We start from the raw sequence: 15,733 nt of genomic DNA on the forward strand, positions 1-15,733 counted from the left end.
TTTTACTACCTTTCTATTATGATTTTTTCAGACTTTTCAACCTTCTTATAGGTATCACAATCACTGTTTTCTCCTTGTCGCACACCCAGACTTTTAAACTTCAACAATGAAAATACAGTTTAAAAATATGACTTATCTGGTAACTGTTAATGTGACTTTTGAACAATTTTTTTCTTCAAATTCTCAAGGCTAAAAGTGCACCTAGTAGAAGAAACGCCCATATATCAATTGATGTAAACTAGTGCATAACAAACACATAAAATCTTGAACAAAGGTAAACTGAGGCTAAAACATATATGTTGTCAAGGCAGATAACGATAGTTGATCTCATTAATCCTCAAATATTATTTTATCTTTTAAAAACAACACTACATACACTCTTAAAAAAGAGGTGCTTCACGATGTCATAGAAGAACCTTATTGTCTAAATGGTTCCATAAAGTACCTTTAACATCTGAAGAACCTTTCTGTTTCACAAAAGGTTCTTTGTGGCGAAAGAAGGTTCTTTAGGATATAAAAAGGTAAGAAAGAGATGGTTCTTTAAAGAACCTTTGACTGAATGGTTCTTTTTGGAACTGGAAATGGTTATGGCATCGCTGTGAAGAACCTTTAAAGCACCTTTTAAAGTATTAATTACTTGGTTTTCCAAAAAAAAAAAAAACATTGGTCCAACAGCGACACCAGCAGGTAAAGTTAAAGAAAAAAAAAAAGACGTCTCTCTCGCCTTCCAAGACATAAGCCAGCTGATAAAAAAAAAAAAAAAAAAAAAAAAACGATATTATTATAGGCTATATACAAGCCCGGATTAACCATACGGGCAACTGGGCAATTGCCCAGGGGCCCACGACATCTAAAGGGCCCAGGACAGCAAGGGCACGAGCAAAATAAATTGCCTTATGTTATTTATCTTATTTACACGAAGGCATGTCATTTCTGTCTCTACATAGTCGCGCGTTTACAATGTCTCTTCCGCGAAAACACGGACGGGATCGCGCACTCCATTCATAAAAACGGAATTTACTATAGCGCGGAATACCACGGAATTCGTCGATTTTTGGATTAATAAATCAAAAGTTGGTCTGTCACTTAATTCAAATCGCGATATGGACTAGTGTCTGTGAAAACTTAAATGCAAAAAGACCGTTTTAATATGAATGGTGGAGACGCGTTTTTTTTTTACTACGCGCGTACTGAAGCACGCGTGACGCTCACGGTAATTTTTTGCATTTGCACCTCACATGAACAGATAAACTCAATCTCCAAAACTGCTGTGAGTGTCACTTTTACCGTTTCATTTAAGAAAACTAGCATCATATCATACTGTACACACAGAAACTTCACGGCAACCTGTCAAAATAAAAGTACGGTTCAACATGTAACAACAATATTAGTCTTGTATTCCTTTTGTACAGTATAATGTAGGTGTTTATATATTCCTATTTAAAGAATTTACATAAACAATATATATGATAAAAAAAAAAAATATTACAACAAGATTAACCACTTAATTGTAGAAAAAAATACTACAATTATTATTTAAACGTTTTAAACTGAATATAATTTTTCTTCCATGTATTGATTTTAACAGTAAACCTCTGTTTGTTTGCCAAAAATTAAAAGGGTTTATTTTTCATTTGATTAAAAATAAATAAATGTTTACGCTTTCATTTGATTATCAGAAAAATTAAAACACATAAGAATTTCAAAAAAAAAAAAAAAAAAAGCAAAAGATTGTTCACAATGTTAAAATAGAGAGTTTTGGACTTATTTTTCACTGAAATAAATGTTTTCGTTTTTACACAAAGTAGGCTAAAGTACCGGGAAAAAAAAGTAACGTTGGCTACTGGCAAATGGTTTGAAAGTGGTTGCTTATCTATTCATTTTTTGTGAAAATGGAGGACACTTCCCTTCCTCTCAATGTAGTGGGTCAATTTTACCAGATTATACTGTACAGATGCTGATGTGTTTTGTTTTCATAGCACCATATGTGAGTGAATGTCTTTGATAGGGGACATAGTAGTACATTTGTAGTTCTATGAGCATTTAAATATTTGTAAATCAAAATATGATGACAGTTAGGATTTGAAGTATTGAGTATATTTACTGTATATTACAGTAATATATTCTATATATGACCATATTATGGTGATCCTGGGGTCGTGATGATGGGGCCCTTGAATATTGTTGCCCAGGGTACAACAAAGTGTTAATCTGGCCCTGGCTATATATTAAACCATAAACAAACATTGGACTGTAATTTGCAGCTGCGTTAACAACAAGTTTCCAACTGAAGGTAAAGTGACAAACAAAAACAGATTACCACCAAAACATAACTTTATTTATACACATTACTCATTAAAACATTGAGCTCAACATCAATACAAAACTTTCTCTCCTTAAAATTCGCTACTTACAATGATGTCTCAGGTAAACAAGTTACCTTACGTATGGGGATAAAGTTGCCAACTAGAATCGAATACTCAGTTCCTTGACACAAGATAACATCCGTTTTGAACGTTAAATGAACAGGCCGGCCTTTTACCAAATTCACACAATAATAACATCTTACAATAACCAAACAACAACACAATGAAAATACAATAACAAAGAAAAGAAATCACAATACACACATCAATTATCAGCAATAATGATAATAAAAAATATAATAATTAAAAAATATAATAAAACACAATGCAAGTAATAATATTCGTTAATTTCTTGGGCAACAATTGACTAGCAGTAAGCACTGAATAAGGCACAAATAAGAAATACAAAAAAACAAACTTCAAAATCGCAATGAACCAACCAAAAAACAAACAAACAAACAAATAAATAAATAAATAAATAAAATAAAATAAAATAAACGTTCACCTCACCACCACAACTCACACACAATTAAAACAAACCAAACAAAACCGTCCAATGAAGTCAAAAACAGAAAAAGTGTCAAATTTCCTAAATGAGCGATACCAATGCAGGCAAGATGTTACGTGCCCAATATAAATCACAAGATTAACGAACATGGATATATGAATATACATACACACATCCACACATACACAAAAGAAAAAAAAGGAAAACTAAATTCACGAACATGCAAATAATCAAATATATGCAGTGTGACGCTGCTACTAAAAAACACGGTTAGAAGTGAATTAATTGATTCAGCATTTCAACGCTTTCGTAAAGATGTGTTAAATTGTGAGTTACCGAATTTTACTATACCAATATTTTTTAACCCTCCCATTTTATATGGGAATATTACACAACACATTTTTTTCAGCGCTATTTCTCGACTGCCACAAATACTGCCCTAACAAAATACTGAAATTGTCCTTTGAACTTATAGCTTTATTGATGGCAAAGCATTGACATAGCCCACTGATCTGATGTTGTTTAGAGTTCCAAATGCGATCTTTGCATCAATTTTCGTAGTAGGCCTATTCTTCAATGTATTCATTTAGACAATACAACAAGACATGAAGAAATTAAAAAAAAAACAAAAAAAAAACAATGTATGTTGTCTAATTATTATTTTTTTTTTAAGTGTACAGGGTTGCTAGTGACCTGATATAATAGTGTAAGTATATTTTTCCTGCACAACAATAAATAAATAATAATTAAATGACTCAAGAAATACAATTCACCTTTTGTCATGATGTTTCACTCATTTTTACCGCAGGCATAAAAACAAAAGATCGGCATCTGCAAAAATTTAACTGGTTTGATCGGCTTTACTGTAGAGGATGCCCAACCCTGTTCCCGGAGATCAACGTACCTGCATACTTTAGTTCCAGCCCTGCTTCAACATAGCTGTCTGTAATTATCAAGTGCGACCTGAGAGATTAGTTAGCTGGTTCAGGGTTTGGGTTGGATGGTAGGATGGCACATTTCCAGAAACAGGGTTGGGCACCCTGCTGTAGAGCAACTACCTACTTTACGCAATGAAATAAGTGTCGCTGTCATTTAATGTTGGATGTGGTAAAAAAAAAAAAAGCTGCCAGTGACCAGTGTTATTGAAGTCATTGAAAATCATTTTGAGAATATATCTGAGATTGTGAATATGAGCCAGATGATGATTGTACTGGGGAAATCCTTTAAAGTTTCAATAAGTAATGAAATATGCTTTATTTTATTATTTTGTAATTGTTAATAAAATGTCAGGAAAGTTTTATGCTGTTGCAGTAGTTATAGATCCAGAGGGGGAAAGGCAAAAGAGTGAATCCGTAAGGAAGGCAAAATCCAAAAACCACAAGACAAAAACAGACAGCATTGGAACAATCGCAATACCTCAATGACAAATGCAGACACAAGCACAGCTTAAACAAAGAGACGAACTAAAACAAAAATGACACAGCTAAGAACAATCAGTCCAGAATAGACTGGGCAAAGAACTATGGGAAATTTAGTTCATGTCCATGAAACTGTGGAAGGGGAGAGTGCCATCAAGTGGGCAGTCTAGAGCACAACAACTTGAGACTTTGACATAACCCCCTCTAAGGAGCGGATATGAGAGGCTTCACTTGAACTCACTAGAGTTCCAGAGAGAGGTGGAAAGGAGGTGGATCAGGGGGAGGGATTGTGGGCCAGGCCTGTGTGGTGAAAGAGAGCTGGAGGCCAGGGCAGAGCAGGAGGACAGAGCGGAGCTGAAAACCACCATGGCTTGGTTATGGTTCTCAAAACCCTCAAAAGCTTGTTCTGCAACATTGCATTCTCATGGATGAGACATGCACAAAGGGATACGAATGTGAAAAAGGTTGAAAGTCAACAGCATATAAATGGCAGAATGTAAAATGTATGCATTAATATTGTTTTTACTGTCGTTTGTACTTTACAAATTAATGAGAAAAACAAACTAGCACATATTTCCTAATATAAATGCACTGTGCTCACATTTACTGGTGCATTAACTTACAAATAAATAAAAAAAACTATCAGTTTGCGTCTTGTATTGTGATCTCGAATCACAGAATATATTTTAGTATATGCATCTGAGAAATGTTCTTTAAAGTGATGCATATATGTGCATGCATTGTTTGCAGCTTTAATCGCCTTTTTGGTAATTTCATGACTTAACTGACGACAGAACTATGCTTGTAGTTTCTTGTGTGCTTAATTATTGATGAAACGATATGCGTGGCCTCATATTCGCATAAAGTTGACTCACGCCTGGTGCTGAAGTACGCATCTCAAAAGTCTCCCATTTTATGTGGTCGCAAAGAGATATGGCGGTTCGGCATCTTAATAAATGCACTTCTTGTTAAGAAATAGGCAGTTTTGAGTGGTCACCCTCTGGCTCCGCCACTGACTTGGTGGCTGTAACAGGACAGCTCTGAGACAGCATTATCAGTAAGAGAGACTCTTGAGTTGAAAAGGACTTGTAAACTGCAACAGACCTAAGAGCTGAAAAACTGTCCTCAGTTCCAGCACACACACTGGTCATTGTAGTAATGAGGAGTGCAGTAGACAGTGGGATCGTTGGCCAGACCCTAATACTAGTCCAAACTGCTCGTACTGACATCAGTGGTGTCTCTGCTAACTTAGAGACCAGTTTCGAAAGCCATGAGGCTGCCTTACGGACCACAGTAGCTCTGTTCACGAAAACCGGGAGCACATAAGTGAAAGGCTCTGGCATAAGCCCCATGCTGGCTGGAGAGTCTGGCCTAGTGGCCATCTTGGCTGAGGACTCTGAATTTACTATTACTTGAGCCACTTGAAAATGATAACTTAGGTAATCAAAAAAGCCCCAGTAACCCCAGAGTCTTAAGTTCAGTCATCTCATCTGGGCCCAGTTTTTCAAAAGTAATCCAGAGGGATTTTGGATCACGGATTGGATCAAATCTTGAAAATGTTTTTTTTTTTTTCAAAAGTAAAAGAGGGATTTTGAATTAAGATCAGACCATGTAATCCAATTTTACATTTGATTTGGATCAAACCAGCCCTTTGGGTTATTCAAAACTTTGAACTCAGATTGGGATCTATTTGATCCAAAAAAACAGGATTATCCTGATCCCATGGGTGGATTCAACTGTGATTTTTGGAACCAAATAAAATAAAAAAAAGTTTTAATTTTTATATGAATGATCACAAACTTAATGGTTATTGATGATATATAAATCCCTTCATATTTGAAGCCTATATGATGCATGTCACATCTAATGAGATATGGTAAACAACAACAACAACAATGCATGCAAGGATTATGTTGCATGCCACCTTGGGTTGCACTTGCAAGTAGTTAAGACATTTAAATTAAAATTAAAACAATTAAAACAAACAATGGCTATTTGTGGCCACTGGTATTTTGCCTACCTGTTGTTCTTTGCTAAGCCAGTAGGCTACACTGTTGGTTCCATATAAGGCTCGTTAAACAGGATTTGGTAATCCTGAAATTTGGTATTTGGATCACAGTGATCCAACCCAATGTTCCTTTAAAAAAAACTGTCATAAAAGTAAGATAGATCAGTTAATCCTGGATAGCAAAACATGGGATTTCCAAATCCGGACCAATTTGATCCAGATTAATTTTTTTGAAAAACTGGGCCCTGAAGATAAGGGGTAGTCCAAACAGCTGTTAAACAATTGAATTAGCTCAGAGTCCTTATACTGTAGTCCCACAGCCAATGTGCAGAATGTCTGAGTGAATCCCGAAACTGCTACTCCGTTCTGATGATAATCAGCCAATGGCACTGAATGGGAAGCTCCTCCCCAGTTAATTATACAAATATTTAATTTAGAGATGCTTTTCATTTTTTTAAACAATGTTTTTCAAACTTAATCAGAACCAGTTTCTCTAGATTAGTTCCAGTTTTACGTTAAGGTAAAACATGTTTCATAATGTCTGGATGCACCAGATTGATCTCTTATAAAACACCAGCTTTCACAATTCATTTCACAATAAGCGACGGTACGTTGCAGTACGTTGCCTGTTTAAAGGTTAGAAACCTGAAGGATGAAGTTCAACACCCCTTTGAGTGTTTCTGGAATCACACTTCTCTACATAGCAGGTAAGGTCTTGCTAAAAAAAGTCTTTATTGTTACAAAATGAGATGTACATTTAATAATGATTGTTTCAATTGTTTAATAACTGGCAAGCCAATTCTTAGGAGCATTTGTAAACAAACTTGGATCATTCCCGTGTCAAACCAAACAAATTTCAAAAACTTCCCCGGCTTATTTGTTTTGATTTTGCTAATGTTTATTCTGAGGAAAGACAGACATGTATAGTGATGAAAGCCAAAATATTAAATGTCATGGATGGATTTTTACTGAGTAATCCACTGTTTTGTAGAGGGGGGTTAAAAAGGCAATTTTCACCTTAGATTCAAGTTATAGGCAAGGCAAAGCAAGTTTATTTATATAGCACATTTCATACACAATGATAATTCAAAGTGCTGTGCATGAGAGGAATTAAAATCATAAAAAATGATAATAATAATCACAACAATAAAAACTAAGAACATTTAAAATGATTTAAAAATTGATGTAAAAAAGAGTCAAGTTATATGCAAATTATTTCTCCTTCTCCGTCTCTGTGGGTGAACCCGTCATAATTATATAGGCAACTACAACTATAATACAAATACAATTATATATTATTATTGTATTATATAACATATTATTATATATGTTGTATATAACAGCTTTTTCCCATTTAAGCAGTATCAATTCCCCCAGCTTGGAATTCACTACAACCCCAAAGCCTGCTTGGAAAAAAATAAACCTCTTCTTCACTGCCTCTGTAACAGACAAAAATCACAGCTATATTTTAAAGGGGTGGTTCACCACATCCACATAGAAACAAATCAACACACACATTGGTAATGGCAAATAGAAGCTGAAGCAAGCTTGCTTGAAATATGAGGACCAATGGGGTTCATTCTTTGCGATTGCACATTATGTTTGAGCTTCTATAAAAAAACAATAAAGTTTGTTCTTGCACATCAAGCAAGTATGGTTAAACTTCTGTTTATGTTTGCTGATCAAAGCTTATGTTATAGATAAAGCCCTAAATTAAATCTGCTCACAATATAAAGTGACTGAGTCTCTCTGAAAATTAGGTCTAAACTGTTTGATGAATATGAATTCGCTTAAGCCTTTAACTTCTGCTCTAGTGTCTTGTTTTATGCTAAAAACAGTCTTAAGTAGGCTGCCCTACAAAGGCAAAATGCAGTAACTACGCCAACACTGAAACTGAGAAAAATGCCTTTAAATTTTTGCACCATATATGGTATTAGATTGGATTTTGTAGTTTTTGACACTCTTGTTTCTGTGAAACAGGACAAAATTGAACCAGGAGACTTTGCCACAAGACAAAACATTTGTCATGAAGCCCATATAGCCTTAATTTTTTAAGGCTAGATTGACCGTGATTTCGTTTTGTGGTCAATGGCCGGTGAATGGGAGTACTAGGGGCATAAATTTGAGCGCATCAAAATCGATATTTTTACAACACTAAGAAGGCTCGACACACTATGACACTTTGCTCGAAGTATCGCCTGGGTCTCTACACATGAACTCGCGCATTGAGAACATTGTTTGTGTACACAGAGTTTACTAAAAAGAAGGTTTTTGAACAACTCACTTTCACTGTTTGAGTTTCCGCTCGCGGCCGTCTTGCCAGTCAAGAGGTGTCGATCTCCGAATGCGAGGATGGATAGCTCCTAAAGCATATTTCCATGTAAATGCACGGCTAATTCGTTGTTTTGTCACAAGTGAAAAACAATATTAACCTTCTAGTTGTAAAAAGAGCCTCATAAAAGCCTAATATTTCGTGGAGTCCATTCATTCGCATTCGGAGATCGACACTTCTTGACTGAAAAGACGGCTGCGAGCGGAAACCCAAACAGTGAAAGTGAGTTGTTCAAAACCTTTCTTTTTAGTAAACTCTGATTTTTTTCTGAAATTTATGCCCCTAGAACTCCCATTCACCGGCCATTGAAAACAAAACGAAATCACGGTCAATCTCAAAAACGGCACGTTTGTCGTAATTATGCTTTTAGATATATGTTTGTCTCGTTTACAGTAAAAAAAAAAAAAAAAAAAAAAAAAAAAACAGCCCAGGTTGCATTTTGGCAATAGTTATCCTTTAACTCAATTTTAACCAAATGTGTAGTTACTGCGCTTTGCCTTTGGAGGGCAGTAGGGGTTACTGCAGGATCGTGCAATGGGCGTGGCTACAGGTGTGACACAGCTATGAATTCCATGCTAATCAATTTTTTTCTTAATCGAATATTTTCTTAACGTAATCGATGACATCGATGAATCGCTGCAGCTCTAATACCAAAAATCAATATCCTACTGATTTTTGGCATAAAAGAAAAATTGATAATTTTGACACATACAATGCATTTTTGGCTATTGCTACAAATATACCCATGTTGGTTTTGTGTTCCAGGGACACAAATGTTGTTTATGGGTAATAATGGGTGGTCATAAAAGGTTGTAGTAACATATTTAATTTAAATATCAACATTTAATAGTCAAATGTAAATAAAATGGGCGTGGCTACCACTCAAATGCTGGAAGGTCTGAGAAAGCACATGTAAAGTGGCCATATACAGTTTATTTATTTATTTATTTTTTTTTAATTGTTAAAGTTTAATTTCTAGTTAGTTTTATGCAATGATGTGCAAGTTTTTCAGTTTTTGTTACTGTCTCAACCTGAGCATGTTAGATCAATTGGAACAGTAATAATTTCTCTAGCCACCTGAACAGCCACTTGTTTTGACATTTGCCGTCATGATTGATTGTGATAAGAAACCACATAGTTATTTTTTGTGTCCCTCCCCAAAAGGAAATCTGGATCATTTATCATTATTATTTTTTTTATTGTTTTGCATTATTACTATATAGGTGCAGTTTCTACAAATTACAGATGGCAAACAATGCAGGACGTATGCTAATGTAAAGCTCTTAGAACTGGTTAACCCTGTTATGATCCGTTCCACCCAGGTAAACAAGTCATTATAAATAATAATGTGACAGCAAAGTTGAAAAGCAAAGGTGAGGAGCACATAAATTGACTATTTTGACACGTAAAAAATAAAAAAATAAAAATTGGAGTGAAAGTTAGATTAAGTAAAACATGAAACACAAATAACTAAAATATAAATGAAGTATACACAAAAACTAAATGAAATAAACAGAGCATAAACTAAATAAACATAGGCCTACTATTATTTATAAATGATAAGAAATTCTGCTTGATTTTAAGGACTGATTGATGATCACAAGGAAAAAAACAAAAACAAAAAACAAACTTTATTGCATTAGACATTGGATCCGGGTCTGTAAATAAATAAATAGCAATAAATATAATGTATATAGCAGTCAAAACATCCTTTTTTCCAGCTCCAAAAATATATCATTTGGATTCCCTTTCTACCACAACTTCATTTTAATATCTCTATCATTATTTCTTTTCAAATAATTAAAAAATAGCATTCATGTGTAACAAGACTTCTTTTCAAGAGACTATTATGAGAGGCAATATTAAGTGAATTCCAAACTCTAAAATGTAACAACAGTCTGAACTGTAACAAGAAAGGTTTTCACAGTTTATTGACCAATGATTATAAAGAACACTGAGTTTGTCGTGCCTGTTTGAAGGAGCTACACAATTTGGAAATTATGATTATTGATATTAGTAAATAAAAACATTAAACAAAACAATTATTATTGTTAATGATTATCAATATATTTGACAAAAAATGCAGCATGACCTGTTAACATGCATGAGGCCTAACTATAAATGTTTACAAATGTATAAAGATTTAAATTATGATTAGAAGATTCAGAAAATCAGATTTTTTATTTTTATTTTTTGGTTAGGAAATCGTATGCATTCACTAAAAAAAAAAAAAAAAAAAACAACAGAGAGAAGTATTAGTATTCCTATTCTTACCCCAAATAAGGTGGTGTGAACATTAGTGAGTGCAAACATGTAATATATTGTTTCATTCATACAGGAAATCCTTAATATGGACATAGATATACAGTATGCTTTTGCATAGCTGAATAAAACTCAGATGCATTGGAGACATTTCTGTATGATTGCAATTAAATGGTTTATCATTGTTCTTCAAGCCATATCAGGTATTTTTATATAAATAAACTATAGACGCAATGCAATGCAATGCTAATCAACAGCCTTTGTCACTTTATACTACCCTATATAAAATAATGATTTAGTTTCATTCTGTGATGTGAAACCACGTCAGATCGAAAAAAATTTCCACACCCGACTGACTTAAATTAATTTGGAGTGAAAAAATGTTCTCAATAGATAGGTTTGTAAACAGACTCAAACCATGCAAAATCCATGCACGCTTTTGACAGAGGTAAATCTGAACGCACCGACTATTTTTTTTAAACCTGCAACACATAATCAGCACTATACAGCTCTGGTGTGTGCATGCGGCTTGAAGTTGCGGTACACACAACAACATGACATTAAATAAACGATTAGAGTGATTTGAAAGCATGCAGAGCTGTTTACGCTATATAGCTCTTGTGGTACTTTGATTTTAAACGCCCCTAAAAAATTTAATTGATAATCTCGCGGTCAGGACGTGCAGAGCAGACCTGGAGGCAAGGGTGGGATGGGCAGAGCTGGAGGGCAGGACATGCAGAGCAGACCTGGAGGCAAGGGTGGGAAGGGCAGAGCTGGAGGCCAGGACATGCAGAGCAGACCTGGAGGCAAGGGTGGGAAGGGCAGAGCTGGAGGGCAGGACATGCAGAGCAGACCTGGAGGCAAGGGTGGGAAGGGCAGAGCTGGAGGGCAGGACATGCAGAGCAGACCTGGAGGCAAGGGTGGGAAGGGCAGAGCTGGAGGCCAGGACATGCAGAGCAGACCTGGAGGCAAGGGTGGGAAGGGCAGAGCTGGAGGCCAGGACATGCAGAGCAGACCTGGAGGCAAGGGTGGGATGGGCAGAGCTGGAGGCCAGGACATGCAGAGCAGACCTGGAGGCAAGGGTGGGAAGGGCAGAGCTGGAGGCCAGGACATGCAGAGCAGACCTGGAGGCAAGGGCGGGGCAAGAGAACAGATTGAAGCTGAATAGCACCAGGGCAGATCTTAAGCAAAAAGCACAGAGAGGTTTACAGTGATCTCAGTGATCGTAACAGGACAGCTGTGAGACGACTATCGGTTAGAGAGATTCTTGAGCTGAAATGGGCTTATAAACACAGAGCAAATCAGAAGGATGAAGTTCAGCAGTGCTTTGAGTGTTTCTGGAATCACACTTCTCTACATAGCAGGTAAGGTCTTACTAAAAGTCTTTATTGTGACAAAATGACATGTACATTTAATAATGATTGTTTCAATTGTTTGATCACTGACAAGCCAATTCTTAGGAGCATTTGTAAACACACTTGGATCAACATCAAATCAACAAAATTTCAAAAACTTTGATGGCAGCATCATTACCTTATTTTTTTATGCGGAGATTGGTAATATATTAGTAAAATTAGTCGACTTTAACAATCTTTGTTGCATTATGTGCCAATGGAGACCATTCAAAAATGGGGAAACAGCACTTTTGAAGTTTTTCTATAAAGTTTGCATGCCTGGCCTCAAGAAATATTAAAGAAATTTGAATGCCCTTTTAGATATTGGGTCTTAAAAAACTTTCCCTTTGGCATCTTTATTTTTTATTCCCTATGAGATTTGGTTCCAGAGATATTGGAAATGCATTGTCTCCAGGAGTAAATCATAAAAATGTACACATTTTCAGTAGTCAAAAACCAAATGTAGGTCAGTTTGAAAAAAAAAAAAAAAAAAACTTATTTTCTGTTAAACAGGAATGTCTGAAGAACAAATAATACTAAAACTGGAAATGTATCTTGTTTCTGCATTGAACATACCAGTCTGAGTGCCATACATATTTCTACATTTGCCAAAGTTCGCCTGTAACTCAAGAAGTATTAAAGATACCACAATATGATTTTAGATTCTACTTCTTCATAAACTTTTCTTTTAGAATCGTAATTCTAAGGACCCTACACCATTCAGTCCCAGAGATCTCAATGAGGCTCCATGTCCAGATTTTTAAATGCTAGCCATTTTGGTTGAAAACCAAATGTTGGTCACTTTGTGAACAGCTGATATTTATTTTATTTAAAGAACAATGTCTGAAGAAGAAATAATGTTGAAATTATAATTGTATGTTGTTTCTCTCTATCAGAATAATTGCATAAAACATACATTTTTGAGTCTAATAAATATTAATTTTCCAAAATATGTGTGCCTGTAACTCAAGTAGTATTAAAGTTATCTTAATATGATTTTTCTGTTCTGGTTCTTAAGAAACTTTTCTTTTGGAATCTTCATTAGTAGTTAAAAGGGGACATGCATCTGTCAAAAAATGATTGATGACTTTGACCTTTTGACCTTTCCCCTCCCCCGCCCCTTTCCCACGGTGCCCACCCACGTAGAGCATAACCTTGTGTTTGATCTTGCGCTGACCACGTGAACTTTACTGACCTTGTTTGATGGATTGAGCAGGTGCGATGTCAATGGATGACAGGTTTATGGGATGTTGAGAGGATTTACGATACACTTACCAGGTGCGGGATTAACTTCTGACAGGTTTATGGTTGTTGCAGCAAATTTATGAGATTCATACCCAGGTGCGGGATTAACTTCTGACAGGTTTATGGGGTTTTTGCGTGACCATCCGGTTATGGGTGTCATCAGGATGGAGGAAATACAGCAACTGTGCGTGACCATCCGGTGTTGGGTGAGGAATGAAGCTTTGAAGAATGTTTCGGCAATTTTACGGTCTAGTCCCACATCCGTGTTGTAGGGCATGGGTATCAGGTTGCGTTCATGTTTGCTATTACAAAAAGATGGGCATAAACAATTTTAAAATGAGTACCAATTATAAAGTATACACAATATATATATATTAGGGCTGTCCCCGAATAGTCGAAGATTCGATGCATCGATATGCGGAGCCTGATTCGACCACCGATCTCACAGTCGAATCTTCGCGGGTGAAACGAGCATCATACCATTTTGGCAATATGGGGGTGCTCAATGTCTAATTGCACACAGAACTACTGGTTTTGTACGGTTATATTACGTTATATACAGCCTTTGATTATGATGATGCAGTAAAAACAAAAGTGAAAAGAAAGAAGCGTTCAATAAATATTTTTAACGTGTTTGTGAATAAATCTAACCACCCCTGTGACAGATTAAATTTTCACTTGCCCTGATCCATGATGAGATGCGGACCATCTTGACGGCAGGGATTAGGCGTCGATCACACCGAACGCGTTTTTGCAGTTGGAGGCGCCTCTTTTGAATGGTTTTCTGTTGGCATTGAGCGTTCTGCGCTCTGTTTATGCGCCCCCCGCGCCTCGCGTTTTTGCAGGAGCGCTCTGAGCGCCTGAAGTTGAAAAAAAAAAAAATCAACTCTGAGCGGAAAAACGCCCAACGCCATTCGCGTTCTTTTCCATTGTCCAATTGAATGAATGGAGAGGCGGGCCTTCTGTTGTGATGGCGAAAGTTTACCGTTGCTTAAAAAGTCCGGAGACTGCAAGAAATGGAGGAGAAACCTTTGGTGTCTATCGTGGGTAACCAGGAGCTGTATTATTTAGGGTTTCTGCTAATATGACAGTTTACTTAACAGCAAAAAACTAAGATTTTAGAGCGTTCGCGCTATAATCCTTTGATTTGACTGACAGGACAGCTGTTTCGGTCGTTGCTTAGCAAAAAAAGCAGTGCTGTGCGCCTCGCGATTTCTAGAACTAAAAGACGCGTTCTGTGTTTTTATTTAAACCTAAATAAGTTTGTCTGTCAGTTGGCAGGCAGTTTTGGTCGCTTTATTAAAAGTTGTGGCTGTGTGCAGTGTGTAAAATAAAATAAAAACTGTTTTACCCTCCTGCTGACTATAGTGTCGTGCCCCTCCCAACCCATTCACACACACACATAGGCCTAGATGATTCGACTATCGGTCGACTATAGAAAGATTCGAAAATTCTGATTCGACTATGAAAATTCATAGTCGGGGACAGCCCTAATATATATATATATTTTTAAATAATAATAATAATAATAATAATAACAATAATATAATAAACAATATTCATATCATTGAAAGTGAATCCTTAAAAAATTCCCTTACCTTTTTACAGTCTAGGGTAAAAAAATAAAAGTCAGCGTGCGTGTGTCTGTGACCCTCTTTGCTCTCATTCGCTCATCCCCAGCCTGCACGTGAGCTGTTTGAGCTGGCATTGCACAACAGATCATTTGAACATCTTATATGTAAAAGTGTCCAAACATGTGATGGCTGTATATAAAATGCTTTTTCAACAATATATTAGTTGATATAAAAAAAAAAAATAGGAGTCAAATAGACACAGCAGTTACGAGTGCATCTTAGTTTGAGCAGGCTAGTCTGTATGCCTTTTTTGCAGTGGGTCTGAATTTGTTCTCACAGTAGCTACATCTGTTTTAAAAAATCTCCCCCTGCCTTTTCCAGTCTAGGGGGTAATATCTGTTTGAAGAAATCTGCGGACTGGATTACTGTGTGAAAGAGAGGGTTTGCAAACATTTTAAATGTAACACATTTCATAGTTACTTTAAATAAACATAATGCAACTTATTCCTCATGGCTAATGCTTATATTTTAGCTTAACCATAATTTATTTCACATCAAACATGTTAGTTTCTTATTTTATCCATAACCGCACGATGAAATATATCAATAAAGTCTTTCTCTAATGT

This window comes from Garra rufa, chromosome 1 (genome assembly GCF_049309525.1).
Source record: "Garra rufa chromosome 1, GarRuf1.0, whole genome shotgun sequence".
Lineage (NCBI taxonomy): Eukaryota > Metazoa > Chordata > Actinopteri > Cypriniformes > Cyprinidae > Garra > Garra rufa.